Source organism: Dipodomys merriami, unplaced genomic scaffold (genome assembly GCF_024711535.1).
Source record: "Dipodomys merriami isolate MVZ:Mamm:240054 unplaced genomic scaffold, mDipMer1.0.p SCAF_455, whole genome shotgun sequence".
Lineage (NCBI taxonomy): Eukaryota > Metazoa > Chordata > Mammalia > Rodentia > Heteromyidae > Dipodomys > Dipodomys merriami.
In genome coordinates, this window is record NW_027206019.1 from 199601 (window position 1) to 221165 (window position 21565).

At 33.8% G+C, this 21565-nt stretch overlaps 1 non-coding gene across 1 annotated transcript; it reads left to right on the top strand.

The window, feature by feature from the left end:
• Positions 1–793: 793 nt before the first annotated feature.
• On the top strand, positions 794–900 carry LOC138808562 (U6 spliceosomal RNA). The gene has a single exon (XR_011366504.1). It is a non-coding gene; the product is annotated as a U6 spliceosomal RNA (small nuclear RNA).
• Positions 901–21565: the final 20665 nt, after the last annotated feature.

Here is a 21565-nt window from a genome sequence, read left to right on the forward strand (position 1 = left end):
TATTTACCATAGCTAAGATATGGAACCAGTGCCCCTCAGTAGATGAATGGATCAAGAAAATGTGGTATATATACACAATGGAATTCTGTGCCTCCATCAGAAAGAATGATTTGTTAGGAAATGGAAAAACTTGGAAAAAATTATATTAAGTGAAGTAAGCCAGGCCCAAAGAAACATAGGTCCCATGGTTTCCCTTATTTGCACTATATAGTATATGTATAAGTCAAGCAAAAAAGATTCAGATAATGTGATGTTAAGAAAATGAACCCTTAGATATGCATTTAAATGTTTTTTTTTCTTTCATGCATTTGTTTCTAACGCATTTATAAAATTATTTCTTTGTTGCTTTGTATGTCCCTCCCCCACAGTATAACCCCTGCTTTCACTATATTTGATGTCGGTATAATCTGTGGAGGAGATGGGGAAAAAGAAGTCGTTTAAGGATACAGGTGGACCCGTTGCAACAATGAGAAGTACAAGTTGTCATGTCGAAAACGAACTTTACAACTTTGGTGGGGGGGGGAGGAGGAGCCGGGGGAGGAGGCTGGGAAGAGATGTGAAGAGTAAACAAAGGAAGAGGCTGCAATGCTTGATAAGAAATGTACTCATTATCTTGCCCATGTAATTGTAACCCCTCTGTACAGTATGTTCACAGAAAATAAAAATAAAAATAAAAAAAAAGAAAAAAAGAAATATATGGTTGTAAAATTTCACGACAATTCTTTTGAACTTCCTTTTTTTTCAATTGTGCAGTTAAAAAAATCAATTGCACTTTAGATATAAAAAATATTCTGTGCTCAATTCAGCATCACATACACTAACATTGGAACGATACAGAGAAGATTAGCATGGCACCTGCACAAGGATGACATGCAAATTCGTGGAGTGTTCCATATTTTTACAACAGAAGCTGGAGGGGATGTGGCCACAAGGGAACCATACAGCATTGTTGGTGGGAATGTAAACGTGTTCAACCACTTTGGAAAGCATTATGGAGGTTCCTCAAAACTCCCCATAAAGCTCCCCTTTGACCCAGCAATCCCACTTTTGGGGATTTACCTAAATGACCACAAACAAGACCATACTAAAACTACTATCACAACTATGTTTATTGCAGCATTATTTATGATAGCTAAGATATGGAACCAACTTAGATGTCCCTTCTAGATGAATGGATCAAGAATATGTGGTATATATAAACAATGGAATTCTATGCCTCCATCAGAAAGAATGACATTGCCCCATTTGTTAGGAAATGGAAAGATTTGTAAAAAATTATATTAAGTGAAGTCAGCCAGGCCCAAAGAAAATTGCCAGTGGGTTTACAAAGTTGTGTTTAATACCACTTCTATGATGGCTTAATGCTTTGTAAACAGAAGTCATTAGAGAAATGCAATTCAAAATTACTATGATACTACTTCATAACTATTATAAGCCTCATCAAAAAAAATCAAAAGAACCAGGTGTGGTGGTAAAGGCTTGTAATTCGAAGCGTTTAGGAGGTAGGAGTAAAAGGATTTGGGTCTGAGGTCATCTTGGGTCCTGCACACAGTAAAAACCTGCCCTTTTAAAAAACTCAAAAGGTAATAATGTTGGCTGATGAGAGTGTGGAGAAAGGGAAACTTTCTACACTCTTGGTCAAAATGCAGGTTGGTATTCTCCTTGTAGAAAGTAGTATGCAGTTTTCTAAAGAAATCCAAAGTTGAAATATCATCTGATCCACCAATCATGTGATTATTTCTCTCTGAGTAACTTGTATATATATCTGTATTTCATTGTTATTCACATTATTCACAAAAGCCAAGATATAAATTGAAGTTAAGTGTTCAACTACAGACTAATAAACTGTGGTGCATGCACAAATATATTTTTATGTTTCATCCTTAAAACGAGACTTCTCCCATTATCCACAACCTATAATGACTTGAATGATGTATTCTAAATGAGGAAAAATGTTGTCTTCTGATTTTTGTAAACACACACACACACACACACACACACACACACAAACACACACACACACCCCTCAAACATTAAGAGAGAATTTTTTAAAGTAGAATTGCTGGGGCATTTAGGTCATAATGTAGAAAATAGTAGAGATACAGGATGAACCGCTATAGATTTGTAATTTACAACATGAGGATACAGGGGACAACACTGGCCTTACATAGGAATGAAGCTAAATAAGTAGGAGTTGTTATTCCTTATAGGGGTTGCTTTTTTGGGTGTTCTTCCTCCAGTAATGGATAAGAGAAACATAATTCTTTAAATATACCTGCCTGTTTGCAGAAATAATAACAAACAATACAGCAATAATTTTGTATGCTCAACATAGGACAAAATGTCAAATTAAAATACATGAGATTATCCTTGGTGTAAACTAATTATTACAAATAAGGGAAACTCTGGGACCTATGTTTTTTTAAGTCTGGCTTACTTAATATAATTTTTTTCCAAGAACTTCCATTTCCTTACAAATGAGGTGGTATCATTCTTTCTGATGAAAGCATAGTATTCCATGAGTGTGTGTGTGTGTGTGTGTGTGTGTGTGTGTGTGTGTGTGTGTGTGTGTGTGTGTGTGTGATTTTCTTGATCCATTCATCTACTGAGGGGCCTCTAGATTGATTCCATATCTTATCTATGGTAAATAATACTGTGATAAACATAATTGTGCTGGTAGCTTTACTGTGGCATTGCTTGTGGCCACCTGGTTAAATGCCCAGAAGTGAGATTACTGGGTAATAGAGGAGCATTATTGTGTACATCAAGGATAATCTTAGTAGATGAGCAGAATAGCCCTCTAGCTATGTACATATGACCGTATAAGATGATTCCAAGTGAAATGAACTCCAAGACATGTTTTTTGTTGTTGTTGTTCTTAATGTACTGCATGATTTCTTTTTATCCTTTTGTGTTTTCCCCACCTATAGTTTATCCCCTGTAGTCGCTGTATTTGGTTTTGATTAACATTTGATTAATATTTAATATTTAGTCACTGTATTTGATTTTGAATAACCCTGGTTATTGTAAATATGTTGATATGAACTAGGTTAGGGAAAGGGAAAAATGGTGAGACAAAGGACAAGGGGGAGAAGACAATATGTTGGAAATAATCTTGGAGGGGCTGTTGGGAGGGAAGAAGGAGAAAAATGGGGGAAGGGATAACAAATTAGAAAAGAAATAAATTCATTACCTTATTTAGGTAACTATAATCCCTCTGTACATTACCTTGACAGTAAAATTTAAATAAGAAAATAAAATAAAGAATGGATGAGAAGGGGAAACAAAGGAGGAGGCAACAATGCTTGATAAGAAATTTATTCATTATCTTGCCCATGTAATTGTAATCCCTCTGTACGGTATTTTCACAATAAAAATAAACTAAAATAAAATACATGACAGCAGCAATACAGGATATGGGACTGGGGAAAATACTATACTAAGAGTAGAACAGATGTGGAGAGCAGAAATTTTACTTTAACATAGGAAGTAATTAACTAGCATACAGATTTTCAGCCTCATGTCAGTAACTAATCAGCAAACCAATAGAGATAAAATAGAAAAATAAACAATAAAGATGAAGACACAACTTGGACCAAAAATAACAAATGACACAATTAGGAAACAAATAACAAGCTGGTAAGTTTAAAAATATTAACTATAATTCTATTAACAGTTGTTTACATCACAATTTGTTAGAACTGTAATTTAAATCACAGTTTAGTACTATATCATTTTAATAAGTTACTTATTATTGATTTCTTAATGTTGAATCCTTAATATATAATTTTACTTTTAGCAGCTATAGAAAAGAAGAAAGTGAATCTAATTTTAATAATATAGTTCATGAATTGTAAAATTGAGAAGCATTGGAATTTAAACAAATAATATATCATTACTTTTTAATTCTGTGAATTAATGTAATAATTCTAAGTGTATTCTACAATTAGCACTCATCTTAACATCAAATAATAAATTATTGCAAATGACTTTTGGTATTAAGTGCAAGGGTTCAGCACTGTGGTAAAATTCACACCACACAGTACAAGAGAGTATGACTCCTCTCATCTAGCATAAACTGTGGAAATTTGATCTCTACATGCACGTTAAATTCCTGTCTAGGTAACGTCTATAAAATTATATACAATTATATACACGAGGAGTATTTCAGATGATACATAAAAGTCATATACATTAATTATTTTTCTGCACCAAATAAATATCTATAGAGAGACTGCATTTCTGAGTAGATGATGGTTTATGTGTGCCAGATTATTCATATTAAGGCTTATTTTATATTTTTGACATTGTTTCTACAGTTGGATTTAATTTTTCATAAGGGGTTAAGTGTATTATATTGGATATATGAAAGTAAATGGAATCTTTATTCTATTAATCCTTTGCCACTTGTCTAATCCCAATATAAATTATCCATGTGTTTGAAGTAATGAAAATAACAATAGATTTTTTGTTAAAATAACAATAGATATAAGCACAAAAAATCATTCTGTAGTAGACAAGTATTTTCACCTTTATTTTGATAGTTGGTCCTCTTTTACACTACAGAATATTCTTGGGAAAAAGTGCTCCAGGCTGACCACAAATGCAGAATATTATGGTTTGATCTATAATAAGATAAGGAAGGAAGGGGAACCTTTCTTCCAAAAGTCTGCTCCCAGGAATGTGATCAGTTGTATGGTGGTGACTTGGAGATGAACATTTCCAATGAACAGTCATCTTAACAAGCCATCTTGATATAACATTTCTGTAATTCGTTATAGAGGATTTGTTATGGCTTTGCAAGGATGCCAGATTGCCTCATTTTGAGACAATTTAAACAGGAATTTAGTCACCTGTTCTTTGTATCTTTAGGAGAAAAACCCATTGACTCTAAGCCAGGGGATCACAAAGGCTCAGAAAAGCTACTACCTTCAATAGTGATCCTAGACTTCTAAAAACAAAACAAAACAAAACAAACAAAAAACACTCCAGTAAGCACAGCCAGTCAGGGCTGCTATCACAGACTACATGCAGTCAGGCCAGAAACAGAAGTTGAGAGTCATTTAGTTGAGAATATATTTTTTATGAGACAGACTCAAATGAGACTCCAGAGAGAGGGTCAGAAAGACTGATGAGAGGGACTAAAATTGATCACACGAAGATTGGAAAGTAGAATTGCTTGTAGAACAAATAAATCATAGAAAGCCTGTGCATGTAAGAACAAGACAGCAGACCAAATTCCAGAAATGCACATTATCTTAGAGGTCAACTTAATGAATTATCAATGGAAATCTTTGAAATCTTAAATATTTGACCACATGTGGGAGAAGGACAATTGCTGAAGAGAAAGAAAATATCATCAGTCTGTTAGGAGGTCCAGTATCACATTAGGAATTAATAAAGCACAGATTTGTAATAAAAAGAGAAAACAATTATTCCAAATGAGGGGTTCATTTGTTTTGATGTAACAGTTCTTGATTTAGGTGCTAGCAATTAACATACAATTGATCCAGTCCCACAGCTGAGTTGATATTGACTGCAGTATTCTTACATAAATGGAAAGAGAAACTTTACAAATATCTGATGAAATGAGTTGAGGATGAAGTGTTCTAATAGTGATATCTGAGGTTTAGACACAGGTGAAGATGTGGATTTTCTTTTCTAAAATTCCCCCATTTTTATCCTGGTGCCAGTGGCTCACAACTGTAATCCTAGCTACTCAGGAAGCTGAGGACTGTGGTTCAAAGCCCCCTGGGCAGGAAAGTCCCTGAGACTCGTATCTCCATTTAACCACAGGAAAACCAGAAGTTGCACTGTAGCTCAAGAGGTAGAGAACTCACCTTGAGTTGAAGAGCTCAGGGACAGTGCCCAAGCCCAGACTTCAAGCCCTTCAGACTAACAACAAAAAAATCTCCCTTTTCTTGGACTGCCTACCTCTTTTTCTAACATTCAACAAAGAAGCCTTTTTATCACCCACAACATTTAAGTCCTATCCTAGCTACTGCAAATAGAATGATTTGGTTTCTCATGTCAAAAGTTCGTATTTGAAGAAACAAATAACAGCAGTGGTAACGTTTTGCAAGTCCTTGAACTCTTGGCCTGTGTTATGCAGGTAGCTTTCATATGAGATTGTTATTTATTGAATTACTGCTGATGAGGGGAATTACTGGGTCTTAAGGGAGATCTATATTTAGTCTTTTCAGGAAACTCTGTATTGCATTCCACAGTGGATGAACAAGTGTAATTTCCCACCAACAGTGTAATAGAGTTCCCAATTGGCTACATCCATGTCAAAATTTGCTAATGTTAGCTTTCTTGATAGTGGCCATTCTAACTGGGACGAGATAGAATCAGTCTTGTTTATTTGTAGATTTGTAGGCACCTTCTAGCTACCATAAATGAATGAATCCATGAAACTTATATTGCTCTGAGTCTGCATTCCGTTCTTTTTGCTCTTAGTATAATTTTACCAAACCTTTCATTTTCCTTAAGACTGGTGAAAAGTCACCCTTTCTGATGGGTGAATAGAATTCCTCTCTCTCTCTCTCTCTCTCTCTCTCTCTCTCTCTCTCTCTCTCTCTCTCTCTCTCTCTCTCTCTCTCTCTCTCTCTCTCTCTCTCTCTCTCTCTCTGTCTCTCTGTTTGTGTGTGTGTGTGTGTAAGACCACTATAGGCCCATGAGTTCATTTCTAAGCCTTCTGTTTCATCTGTAATTTTGTAATTCCGTATTAAATTTGGATTGCTTTCTTTATTGTATTGAAGTATATAGTTGGGATTTTGATGAGTATTGCATTGTCAATTGTTTGGGGGCAGTATTGCAGTTTCTTCATGTAAATTCTTCCAACCAGGAGCATTAAAAGATTTTCCATTTCCTTGAGTCTCCTTCAATTTCCCTTTTTAGATTTTTAAAGTTTTCACAGTAGAGGTCCTTCACATTTTTAATTAAATTAATTAATTCCTGTTGTTGTTTTGTTTAGTTTAGATTTGATTTGATTTTGAAACTAATACATATGAGGTTGTTTTTTGGATTTCAGCCTGGATCTTCCCATTGTTGGTAACACAGAAAAACTACTGACTCTTGTGGTTTTATACCCTGATGCTTTGCTGAAGACTAGTGTCACCTTTAGTAACTTGGAGGAGGAAGCTATAGAGTCCTTTAAATACAGGAACATTTCATCTGTAAAAAAGGGATAGTTTTACTTCTGCCCTATTTGGATTCTCTTTATGTTTTTCTCTTGCCTATTGCTCTTGCTAGAAAGTCCACTACCATATTGAAGAGTAGTGCAGAGAGTGGACATCCTTGTCTCATTCCTGATGTTAATGTCTCCGTGCTTCCACGGTTAGGTAAATGCTAATTATCTCTGTCATGTATATATGTGTGTGTGTGTGTGTGTGTGTGTGTGTGTGTGTGTGTGTGTGTGTGTGTGTGTGAGTGATATGTGTTTCATATATATATGTGTGTGTGTGTGTGTCATATATGTGTGTGTGTGAGTGTGTGTGTGTGAGTGTGTGTGCGTATTATATTGAGGAATGTTCCATGCATTCCTAGCTTCTCAGACCTTTTAATCATAAAGGGGTATTGGAGCTTGTTAAAAGCTATTACTACATCCCTATGGATGAACATGTGTTTCTTGTCCCTGCTTCTGCTGATGGTTTGTATTATGATTATTGACAAGAATATTCAATCCAATTATATCCTAGGGTGAATCCTATTTGATCATACAATATTATTTTTTGTTAGTTGCTGAAATTAGTTGGTGAGAATTTTATTAAGAAGTTCTGCATAATTGCTTATCAAAGAGTTGGGTTCATAGTTCTCTTTCTTTGGTGAGTCCCTATGTGATTTGAGGAAGAGTCTAATTCTAGCTTCATAGAATGTGTTTGATAATTCCATTTCCCTTTCTATCCATTGAAGAGTTACATCTGTGTATTGTAAGTTCTTTGCAGGCCTTAATTTCATGGTAAATTCATTGAGGCCTAGATTTTTCTGGAATGGGAAGTGGTTTACTGACATTTCATTTTCATTTCTTCTTATGTGTTACTTCTTGCTTCAGATCCAGTATAGGAAAGCATCAATTTCTCCAAGATTCTCCAGGTGATTGACCTAAGATTTTCAAAGTACTCTCTTATAACTTCTCAATTTTGCTTATATCTGTTGTGTTGTCTCATTTTTGTCTCTGATTTTCTGTATTTGGATGAGTTCTCTTTTTGTTTTGTTTTTTTTTATTATGAAGGTGATATACAGAGAGATTGGTTACAGTTACATAAGTAATGAGTACATTTTTAACAGTGTTACCCCTTCCTTATTTTTTCGTGCTTCCCCCAACCCTGACATCCCACTCCCACAAAATTGTAAAGCTTATTTCTAACATAGCGTCTAGTGAATATCACTGTTGCTTTGGTTAATCTTTGTCGACCATTTCTGTGATTTCCCTTCCCTTCCCCAAATCAGATTAACTTATGTATAAGACAAAGGGTACAGAAATCAAAAACAGTAACTACAGGGAATAAACCAAAGGGTAAAAACTAAATAGAAATAACTAAAAACAGTTCACTATACAATCATCTTGTATCCATTTCTTGGAGCTCATTTCGATAAGCATCATTTTATGGTGATATGCATATTGCTATTGAGCTATTGGGAATATCCTAGACATATACTAGTTTTTCCAAATGAGTCAAAATATGTAGCCTATGATTCTTTGGGTCTGGCTTGTTTGAATTATTGTTTCCAAATGATTTCATTTCCTTACAAATGGGGCAATTTCATTCATTCTGATGAAAGCATAGAATTTTCTTGTGAATATATATGACATTTTCTTGATCCATCATTGCTGGGTCATCGGGGAGCTCTAGTGAGGAACCTTTATACGTTTTTTACAGAGTATTTGACCAAGTTTACATTTCCACCAATAGTGAGTGTAGTAATGTTCCTTTTTGGCCATATCCCCACCAGCCCAGCATCTGATATTATTAGTTTTCTTCGTAATGGTCAATCAAACTGGGGTGAGGTGGAATCTCAATTTTGCTTTGATTTGCATTTCTTTTATGGCCAGAAATGTTGCATATTTTTTCATGTATCTATTGGCCATTCATATTTCTTCTTCAGAGAGGTCTCTCCTTAAATCTTAAGCCCACTTATATTATGAGGGTTGTTGTTTCTATGAGGATTTGTTTTTTTGGGGGGTTAACTTTTGGAGCTCTAAGAATATTTGAGATTGAGGTCATTGTATGTTGCAGAGCAACTAAAGACCTTCTCCCAATCTGTGTGTTTTTACTTATCTTTCTATCTATATAAGGTCTCTTTTAAGTCAGATTTGGTAAGGGTCTGTCAAGTCTGTTAATTTATTGAAAGGACCAGCTCTGTTTTGTTGATCTTTCTATGTTTTATTTTGTCTTTATTTAGTTATTTCTGACTTATTTTTTTCATTTGTTTCCGCCCACTTAGGTTTGGACTTGTTCCTCTCTTCAAAGAGCTTTAGGTACATAACAAAAATACTGATTTGAGATTTCCCCAATTGCTTGATGTAGGCATTCAAAGCTATAAATTTTCTGTAAGTACTGCATTTAATATGTCCCAGAGGAGCTGGTATTTTGTGTGTTCATTTTTGTTAAATTCCAGAAACTTTAAGATTTCTATGCTAATCTCTTCAGTGTCCTACTGGTCATTCAGCAATATGTTGTTCAGTCTTCATGGGTTTGACAATTATTTTTGCTTTAGCTGTTTAATTGTAAGTTTATTCTGCTGTGGTCTGACAAGGTATGGGAATTCAATTAATTTTTCTTTCAATTTGGACAGAATTTCTGTGTGACATAGGATAGGTTGTATTTTGGAGAATCTTCCATGACCTGCTGCAAAGAATGTATATACTGACACTGAGTGTATATTCTGTAGATGTCTCTTAGGGCTAGGTGGTCAATGCAATTATTTAGGTCTTCAGTTTCTTGGTTGAGTTTCTCTTGAATAACCAATCCATGCATGACAATGATGGGTTGAGATGTGTTTAAAGGTTATGTAGTATTTGGTTGATGATGTGGGCTGCTCCAGGATTCAGGGCAATGATATTAAACTTGATATATCCTCCTAATGGAGAGCTGCCTTTATCAATATGTAATGTCTCTTCCTACTAATTTTAATTTGAATTCTATATTATTTTATGTTAGTAATTCTACTGTGGCCTGTTTATGCTGTCCATTTGCTTGAAAATTTTCCTTCCAGCCTTTCAGTTTGAGTATGTGTTTGTTTTTGTCAATGAAATGTATCTCTAGTGGAAACTGGATGGATGTGTCTTGTTTTTTGAAACTACTATCTAATCTGTGTTTTCTTTTTTTTGGGGGGGAGTCCAGTTGTGGGGCCTGAACTCTGGGCCTGGGCGCTGTCCCTCAGCTCTTCAGTTCAAGGCTAGTGCTCTACCACTTGAGCCACAGCACCACTTCTGACTTTTTTTCTTCTGCTTATGTGGTGTTGGGGAATCGAACCCAGGGCCTCAGGCATGCAAGGCAAGCACTCTACCACTGAGCCACCTTCCCAGCCCCTAATCTGTGTTTTCTAATTGGAAATTTATGTCCATTGATATTGAGAGTTGAGGCTGGGAAATATCTAATAATTCCTGCTATTTCATACACCTGCTGTTAGGAGCTGTGCCTCATCTATTCTTATTATATTTACTTTTTTCTCTGGTAGGGAGCATTTTATATAACCAGTTGCTGTTCTTCTTGACCTTCTCTATGTAGGATATATTTGATTAATTTCAATCTTGCCGATTTGGTGGAGATAAATTGTTTCAAGTTCTCTTTGTCATGAAATATTTTTATATATCCTTAAATGTAAAGGAGAGATTTGCTTGGGACAATATTCACAGTTGGTAGTTGTTTGCCTTTAACGTTTGCCATATATCATGCCAGGCTCTCCTTTTTACCATATCGGCTAAGAAATCATTATTTATTCTGAATGTATATCCTTTATAAATAATCAGTCTTTTCTCCTGGCATCTTTAAGAATCCTTTCCTTGATCTCTTATGATCCTCTAATGGATTATGATGTGGTGGTGGGTTGTTCTGTTCTGGTATTCTCTGGTTTTCTAAAGGCTTCTCTTCTCTGAATGAGCCTATCTCTTTGGATGTTTGGCATGTTCTCTGCTTGAATGCTGTAATATTTTTCCCATCCATTTTGTTTCCTGCTCTTCTCCTTCTTGATACCTATCTCCCCCAAGTTTGATCTTCTAACTGAATCAGGAACTTCCAGCAAGACCGTTTCTTATTTCTTGGATTTGTTCTAAATGATTATCTCCTCTTTTCTATTAGACCTAGTCTGTCTTTGACGCCCAACATTATCTTCTATGTCATCTTTTCGCTGTAGAGACTTTCTATTTTGTTTTGGATTTCTCTGTCTCCTAATTGGTCATTTTTAGGGCTTCTATCTTTATTAAAGCTTTGTTTTAGGTCTTGTGTGGACTTTGTTTACATCTTTTCTTTGGGTAGGGGCACTGGAGGGGTTGGTTTTTTAGCTGTATCTTCTCTCATACCTTTTAACTAGGTATCTATTTTTTTTCCTTGGACTCCTTTGCCTTCTCAGAATTTATTTATCTTTCTGTTTGTAGTCTACATGAATTATTTTGCTAATCTTTGGTTGGTCTCATCTTGTTCACAAATTTCCTTGTGGAGGTTTTGTATCTTTTCGTTAATCACATTTTTCAGCATTACTTTTAATGTATTTTGAATACTATCTTCTAGGTCCTTAACTGTCTGTTCTAATGTCTGGTCATTTCCTGTGTGAAGTATACTACCTTGGCATCAGTTTTCTTGTATTTTTCTGATTTGTTTTGTCCATTTGGAGGATTTATTGGCTTTCATTTGGGGGATCTATGATCTTAACAGGTGACTCTCTATGTTCTTGGTTGATTTGCCAGGTGTTGGTTTGGTCTTCTGTTGTGATTTGTTTTTCTAGACTTAGGTTTTTGTCTAGACCGTTAAGTATAGGATTAGAGATCATTTGTGGTGAAATGTTGTCATGTTAATACTTGTGGTTCCAAAGACAGTTCGAACTGTACAGTGGTAAGGTGAATTGTGTCTGTGTTTGGATGTGGCTGTCTCTGTTACTGCTTTTTTTCCATGTGGCCCTTTTATTTCCACAGTGCAGCTGTGCTTTTTTTTCACAGCAGTCACCTGCCTGGCTAGGTAACTTATCATAGATTTCTGTTTCCTTGTGAAAACAGTATAAAAATCTTCTTTTGAATTATATATCTATATATAATTATACCTGACTTGGTTTGACCTGCTAGAAGTGGAGTACCTGCTAGGACTCTAAATCTCTGTTTCATTAGCTAGAGCTAGGGTAATTTTCTGTTGTTATTCTGCCATTGTTTATTTTTGATATTGTGGCTTTTTTCACATAATTTAGGATTTGTGATGGTTGTATCTGGTTATTTTTGTGTTTCTGTTTGTGTTACTTTGAAATAGTGATTTCAGGCTTCTATGAAGAGACAGTAATAATATGAAATGTATGTTATTACATTGAAAGAAAGAGAGCAGACATTTTAACCTTTTGCTACAAGTAAATTAATATTAAGCAAAACTAAGGAAAATAATTACTTATTTACTCTTTAAAGGATGAGTATAGTACTCTTGGATATCTTGGAGGAAAAGATTTTAGACTCATTACAACTGATTCCTTACATTGAAATTATAGGCTAACCATTCTTTTTCAGAAGACAAAAGCTTCAGTTATTTCATATTAGTATTATAAAATCATAATACCTGCATATTGGTTTGTTTTCATCTGCAATTTCAATTCCATTCTTAATCCATTAAGTATCTAGGGCTTTGAATGACCAATTCTTTAAAATACATATATTTCTTATATTGTGATGTAAATCTCAGTAATATAAATATGAATTCATCTCTCCGTCGCATCTTGAGCTACATTCATATGTAAATTACGCAGTCTCAAGCATGAAACATATTTTACTCTTTTCTATGTTTTAATCAATATATCCATTCTCTTTAGAAATATGTTCTCATATTTTTCTAGAAATATGTCTCTCATCTTTCTCATGTTTCTCATCATAATGCTCCAGTGAACATCATGTGTTTTCAGTACTTTAATTGAAATAAATATAAAGTTTTGAACATGAAGACACCCTCCCATTATCACTTTAAAGTAAAACTTTGGGGACTATTTTATATATAAAAATTAAAAAGTACAATGCAAATGTTTGTACATGAATGATCCAATGATTAAGTCGATTAGAACCAAGAGGTACCAGAACATCGTCTCAATTTATTTAAAGGCACCAAAATATTAGTGCTCATGAATATCACTCATTGTTAGAAAATGGCTAGTCATAACAAAGTTTATATTATATTTGAAATTTAAAAAATGAAAATTACACCCAGATTTGCTGTCAGTATCCTGTTTCCAGGGATACATTTTTTTCAGCAAACAGGGAAGCAAAAAATAAGGAAAGATATAAAATCAGACTGTCTTTCCTTAAGATGATAAGTACACGCAAATCGTGTGATTTATTCAAAGATATGATAAACATTCATAAGAGGATATGTGATCAGAAGTGATATGTAAGCAAAATAACTGGAAAATTTTATATGTAAATTTTGCTTCCAATATAAGATTACAAGGTTTCAATTCATGAGCCTATTGAACAAGATTTTGTATCTGTAATACAGATCCTGTATTCTACATTTTAGACATAGTCCAATTTCTCTTACCTCAAGTCCTGATCAATATTCTTCTACTTGCATGATGTCAATTGCTACTAAAGTAACAAGTTATGTCTTTTTGTCATTTCTAGATCCAATAAATTTTAGTATTTTGGAATAGTAGTATAAATTCATGGAGTTTGCTTTGATGTCAAGTTTGAGGATCCTGTATTCAGGGTATTGTGAATTGGCCTGAAGCAGCCAGGAACATATTATGAATATACAGACAGAGTATACTAAGATCTAGGGACTTGATCTCAGAGAAAGATAAAGGTCCAGGCAAGATTTTGAAGCCAAGATAAAGCAATGGAGCAAACATCAATCAACTATTATTACAAATGAATGGAACTGATCTCTGATGTGTCTGGTGGCAGCTCTGTGTGTGTGTGTGTGTTTGTGTGTGTGTGTGTGTGTGTGTGTGTGTAGAGAGAGAATTTTAGTGTATCTTCCATATTTACAGTCCATAGAGCATTACTTGCTATGGAGAAGGTGCTCATATCAGGCTCTGATACCACTGTCATCACTTTTAACTGCTAAAAGCACTTGCTTAATCTCTAATTAAAAAGAAAAAAATAAACTAACATCTTACAGGATTGTTTTGGTAATTAATTGGTATATTGAAGGTCAAAGGGAGGTATTGGAGATTATTATAATCTTTTTCCTCTCTTCTGATTATTACACAGCAGTAGTTGTGATTTTCAGGACTTTCTTTCAATGTACTCACAGCTGAATTACTAATATGCTTAATAATATGAAAGATATGATACAGAAATAGATCAGCCAGCAAGCACAAAGAACTAGTGAAAAGATCAAACTTTTGAGCAGGGTTGCCACATCATTTAGGAATGCAATTCCTTCATATGAACTTCAAATTTTGTGGCTTTCCTTGTGTGATTAAAAGGTAAGAAAGTAGAAGTAAGAATTCCTTTTCAGCCAAGTAGAAAATGCTCATGATTCCATTCTCATGTTGCAAATTTCCGTTCCATAAAGACTCTTCATTAGAGTGCTTTCATTTAATATACTTCAGCACATCATCCTTCCCTGTTGGAAACAGGCAAAAAGATAATTTTGTTTGAATATTATCTTATGTAAAATAGTGTGTATAGGCATGATTTGTATAATTACAGATGTTTGTAATAAATGTAAGTAGGAATCATGTCACAACTAAAAATATACATAAAATCACATAACAAGACAGGAAGTCACAGCATTTTGTGCATAAATACATACATTAGATTAGTGCAAAATTTCTATTTTGAGAAAAACTTCATATTAAAGTATAATGCACTTTACTAAGGGTTGAAACATTTTATTGAAAAATATATTTCTTAGAGATATTTTTGCTTCATAATTTTAAGAAGAAAAATGATCCCAAAGTAATTATATTTTTACTGTGTTCCTGCTTCCATGTGTTTAACCTTCAAATTAGAAATCCAGATATATGATTTAATTTAACCAAAAATATTTATTGAGTATAAAGTCCTTCTACTCTCTTCATTTTTCACACTAAGATCACCAAATATGATGAGTCTGAAATAATTAGTGTATTTTTTACCTATGTTAATATTATTTACAATGTGAGTGAAATGTTTAAAAAGTAGTATTTATTTTAGCTTAATTGCTCTGAAGAGACAATAAATGATATAATCAAAGGCTTAAAATGATTAGATTTAAAATTTAGAATTCAGGAAATGGTTTTGACCACTCTGGTTACTGGAGCCTACACTACAACCTCATGAAACAATTTATATTGATGAAGCAAGAATCTGAGTTTAGCCATTTATGAATAAAAAGTCATGTAGTTCTGAATATGTAGAGTTACATATCAAACATAGAAAATTTAGCTTTTAAATACTTGAATATGCTAGTACATTTAATTGCAGGGTAAGTACTTGTTCTGAAAGGAGATAAAATTGCATTTATTTTGAAATGTAAACCTAAGTATTCATTTGAATAAAAGACAAAGTTTAAAATATCACTCATTCAAGAAAGAAGATGTACAGTTAGTTGTTTTTCATGCCAATTATGTTCTCTAAATTTACTATAAATACTAGATTAGTAAACCTAATTCATTACTTTCTGGAAAATAGAAATTCAATTTCCTAAAACTCATGACTATAACTTTTTCTCAAACAATTGCTAAGTAATTGTTTTATATTTTTTGTCATGGGATATTATTTGATATATTTTTATTCATTAAGTTAAATAATTGGCCAATAACAATATAAATTATGCATGAACAAAGTTTATCTAACACAAGTATTTCTTTCACAAGACATATCATGGCTCTCTTAAGGAACACGAGAAAGCAGTGTGCTCTTTATTAATTTTTAGTTATTTTCTTAATAGTTATTAATTGTCAGAAGTGGCAATTCTATAATATATTTAAAGCATTTGATTATACTCCTTCTATTTCCTTTTCATTGCTCCTTTCTCCAAAGATCTTCTGCTTTTCACATAAAATTACATCTTCATATACGTGCATATAAACTAATTTGGAATATTTAAGCTAAACTGCAACTTAATTCAAGATCTACAGTGGATTAATAGGATGAATAAAAACTTCAATATTTTTTGTTAACTTCTGACTTGAGTTATCACTATTATTATGGTTAGGGTTAGGATCCCAGACAGAATTAGAATTAGAATTAGAGAAATAGAAAATTTAGGTTCAACACAGGATGACCCATTGCAACAATGATACGCACAAGACACTATGTTGAAAATGAACTTTACACCCTGGGGAGGGAGGAGTAAGGGAAGTGGGGAGGGATGGGATAGTGGGAGAACAAGACAGAAGGGGGTAACAATGCTCAACAAGAAATGTACTCCTTATGTTACACGTGTACTTAATCCCTCTTTAAAGCATCTTTACAACAAAATAATTTTTTTTAAAGAATAATGAAAAATAAAACCTGCCAGTACATAGGAAAACACTTAAACATTTTAGGTTCAAAATGCAAGTAAAATTTAGACCTACATGCTGAGCAAGAGTTAGAATAAATGTGAAAAGGCTTCTTCTTAACATGATGATTCAGATATATGTAGGCTTAGAATTAGGCAAGGTGTTCCAGTTAGAGCTGGGTTAGGATGAGAAAAAAGATATAAGATATTGTGTAAAACTGTCACATATTTTAAGAAGAATGAAGGGCATCAAAGTTAGAATGAATGAAAACCAGTGTTACTTTAAACATTCAGATATAATTTGGTTTAAAGTGTGAGATACTTTGTTTGTTCTAGCTAGGGATAGGGAAGGATAAGCTTTACTGTCAATTTTACTTTTACACTAAGAAGTAGAAGCAAAAAATGTGTGATTAAATAGAATCTAGACAATTTTCCTTACATTAACCATTTGGTGTTAAATCAGACGGTGATTAAGATTAGGTTTCTGGTTAACCGGGGTTGAGGATTGAGTAAAGAAATGGGGTAAATTAGTGGCTTGCACCTATTATCCTAGCTACTCAGGAAGCTGATTTCTGAGGATCACAGTTCAAAGCTAGCCCGGGCAGGAAAGTACATGGACTTATCTCCAATTAACCACCAGAAAACCCAAAAGTGGTGCTGTGGCTCAAGTGGTAAAGCACACACCTTGAGCTAAAGATCTCAGGGATTGTGCCCCGGCCCAGAGTTCAAGCCCTACGACCGATAAAAAAAAAAAAAAAAAGAAAGAAATGTGTTAAATGATAAGTAAAGCTGAACTTATTTTAGGTTCTAGGAATTCAGGAAATACTGGGATAATGGAAGTACAATTTATTTCATAATATCAGGAATTGAGATCAATGGGTATAATGATTCCTGTTATGGAACAAGATATATTCCGAATTAAGAGTGAGAAAATCTGTAGGGTTTACAGAAAACCTGAAATTTATTTCAAGAATTATAAGTGGAATTTCAGTTATGATTGCAGAAAACGAGCATTTTTCATAAATTTTAGAATTGGGATACTATTAGTATCAAGGTTATGGTTAGGATTCGAGCCATGGTTAGTGTTAGAGTGAAGGAGAAGAAAATGAGGCTCAAACTGAAGGTAAATTTTAGAATAAGCCTGGTAATTAGAATGAATGTGAACTAGAGTATTGCTATTAATATTAGAATCTACTTACAATTAGGCTTATGGTTATTGTCAATGTTCCAGTTAAGATTAAGTTAGGGTTAGAAAATGACTAAGATATTCGAAAAAATGAAATCAATTTTTGGAAGGCTTATTTGAATCAAGTTAGGATGAGTGAAAACTAGTGTACTTGTGTTAGTGTTAGTATTGTCATACAATTAGGATTAAGATTAAGGTCAGTATTTTGGTCTGATTATGATGACTGTTATGAATAAGAAAGTTTTTAGTATAAAATTCAGTTCTCACTAACAAGTAGAAGCAAAAATATGAGACTGAATAGTAACTAGAGCATTATCATTATATTTATTTCTCAGTGATCATTCTTGTAATGATTAATGAGAGTTTTCCAGCCAGGTTTAGGTTGAGAGTTAGCATTAAGTAATGGACTAGAGGGTAAGTAAATCTGAAACTGTTTTAGGGTACAGGGTTTGTGGAAAAGGTAGGATGAATGGAAACTACAAAATTTTTCCTGATAAGACCTGTTGCAACAATGAGAAGTACAAAATGTCATGTCAAAACCAACTTTACAATGTCGGTGGGGGGGGAGGGGGGTATAATTGGGTGGGGGGAGGGGGGAGGCTGGGAAGGGAGGTGAAGGGTAAACAAAGAAGGAGGCTGCAATGCTTGGTAAGAAATGTATGCATTATCCTGCCCATGTAATTGTAGCCCCTCTGTACAGTATGTTCTCAAATAAAATAAAATAAAATTAAAAAAAAAAAAAGCCTGGGACTTAACTGTCCAACGTGAAATAGTTATTGTGGAACAATCTAAGTTAAGAGTATCAAGATTTAAACTAGGTACAGTGGCTCAAATCTGACAGGAAAATTTTCAAATGGTTTTGCAATGAAATAAAAAAGTTTAAGAATAGGTTTAACCCTAAACTTCACATTTGGATTTTGACTCAATAATCTCTGAATTACCATCATCTATGAAGAAGACACAAAACGCTGATTTTTACCAAAATGTTTATAATTTTGATATCATACTTTATAGTAATATGAAAAATAAGATCTTATGTTTTCTTTAAAGATATTTATATAGTTTTTGTTTCTTAAGCAAAACTTTATGAACAGGGCAATAAATATTAAATATTCTAACATAAAAAAATTTTTTCCTGATAAGAGAATTTGAGGACAAGTAATATAATCGTTCATGATAGAGAACAAGATAACTTCAGAGGTAGAGTCAGAAAATTTGTGGGAATTAGGGCATACTGAAACTAATTTCCAGAGTGCAAACTGGAGTATTCATTAGTATGATTAAAAACTAGTCTTTTTCTTAAACATTAGAATTCGACTATCATTAGGGTGAAAGTTAGGTTTCAGTTCCAGCTGGCTTAGTGTAAGCATTAGGGAAATGGAAAGTTAGGGTACAACTGTAAGTAAATCTTCGAATAAGTCGAGTTATAATTAGGATGAATGTGAAATAGGAAACGGCTAATAATATTAAGATTAGGGTATGATTAGTGTGAGGGTTAACCTGAATATTCCAGTTAGAGTTAGGGTTACAATAATGGAAAGATAATGAGCAAAACTACAAACTATTTTATGAAAGATAAGTTGAATCAAAGTTAGGATGAATAAAAACTAATGTATTTGTGTGGCTTTTAAAATCCAAAGCACATTAGTTCCAGTGTTAGGGTTACTTTTCTAATTCAGGTTAGGCTTAGGGTTAGGGAAGGGTAAGCTTTAAAGTAAAACTGAATTTTTTGTTAACATTTTCAAGTAAAATATGTTTGAAATTTAACAAAAACTACAGAGTTTCTCTAAGTTTCCTATGCAGGGTTCAATGGGGTTAAATTTAGAGTTAGGTTTCTAGTAAGGTTTAGATATATAGTAAGGGTTAGGAACTAGAGTAGATTTTAAGCAAACCTGCGACTTCTTTTTGGAGATATAGGAGTTCTGTACAAGTTAAGATTAGTGGAAACTATGGTATTTTTCATGATATGAGGATTTGAGGTTAATGATTCATAATAGGGAACAAGATAGATATCAGAGTCCAAGTCTAGGAATCTGTAGTCTTTGGAGCAAACTGCAAATCATTTCAAAGACAATGCGTATCTGTAAGGATGTATCTAAACTCGAGTATTTTCCATTAATTTTAGGATTGGGTTACTATTATCATGAAGGTTACTCTTAGAGTTCTGACCAGGATTACAGTTAGAATTAGGGAAATTGAAGGTTGAGAACTTGAGTGACTTACTTCCCTTGAACTCAAGGCTTGGGTTCTGTTCCTGAGCTTTTTCTGTAGGCTACGAGCCACGAATACACTTCCAGCTTTCTTTGGCAGTAAATTGGAGATGAGAATCTCACAAACTTTCCTATCTGAGCTGACACTGAAGTGAGATGTCCAGATCCCTGCCTTCTCATTGAAGTTAGGATCAAAACCATAGGTCCCGTCTGTAGTTTCCCTTACTTGCAGTAACTAGTACATGGTATCATACTACCATATAAGATGATGTTAAGTAAAATGAACCCTAAGATATGGACACAAATGAGTTTTTATTCCATGAGATTCTTATCTCTATATAATCCCCCAAATAAAGTTGGAAGGGGAGCTGTGGTTCAAGTATAGAACACCATCCTTTAGGGAAAAAGCTTAAGTGAGAAGGTAAGGTCCTGAGTTTAAACCAAAATATTAGCACTCAAAAAAGTTGATTTCTTTTCCTTGAAGTTTTTATTAAATTGCTCAGAAAATAATAAACATTGAATTTATGTTTAGCATTACTATGAAAATCATGTTATATTTATTGATGTTATTCTTATTTTCCTAAATTTTATTTACACATTAATATCCAGTAATGGAAAGAGACAATTAGTGCTTCACAATTTTTTATGGCAGTTGAACATATGGATGAGAGATGCTTACAAGGAATTTGGACTGAAATAGATATGTGCAAGCTCTTCATATAAATAAATGATAGTTGAAGAACCTGTGGCCCTGTATGAAATAAAATAAAGAAATCAGCAAGGAAAGATAAGGTATGATTCTGGAAATCACACAATTTTGGAAGATAAGAGGCGGGGAAGGGAAGTGAAGGGTAAACAAAGGAGGAGGCTGCAATGCTTGGTAAGAAATGTATGCATTATCCTGCCCATGTAATTGTAGCCCCTCTGTACAGTATGTTCTCAAATAAAATAAAATACAATTAAAAAAAAACAAGGAAAATATGTAGCTTTTTGTAAGTTCTTTGTAACCCACAGACACAATTTATTCCTTATTTCTACTGTAAGGCATTTCAGTTAACTTTATTTTACAAAGTTAAACATGACTGGCATTTAATACTAACTGGCGTCTGTCAAAGGTGAGCAATTATTCTAGCCAGGTGCTAGGGGTTCATGCCTATAATCCTAGCTACTCTGAGGGCTGAGATGTCTAGAGCCTAGTTCAAAGCCAGGTTGGAGAGGAAAGTTGGTGAGACTTTTCTGTTCAATTAACCACAAAAAAAACTGGAAGTGGCACTGTGGCTCAAAGTGGCAGCACTAGCCTCGAGTAATAAATTTCAGATACAGAACCCAATTCCAGAGTTCAAGTTCTCTGAAATAATTATTAAAATACTTGTTCTCAGGATTTCTTTAACTTGTCTAGAAGAATGTTTTAAACTTAAGGATTTTTTATTTCATGTGTCAGCATTGATTTTTAAGATGTGCAGAGAAAAATAATTTAAAGTCAGAACTGGTTTGTATTACTTTGTATTACACATTGCCTCTACACCCAGAGATCAGCTGGAAAGCAGATG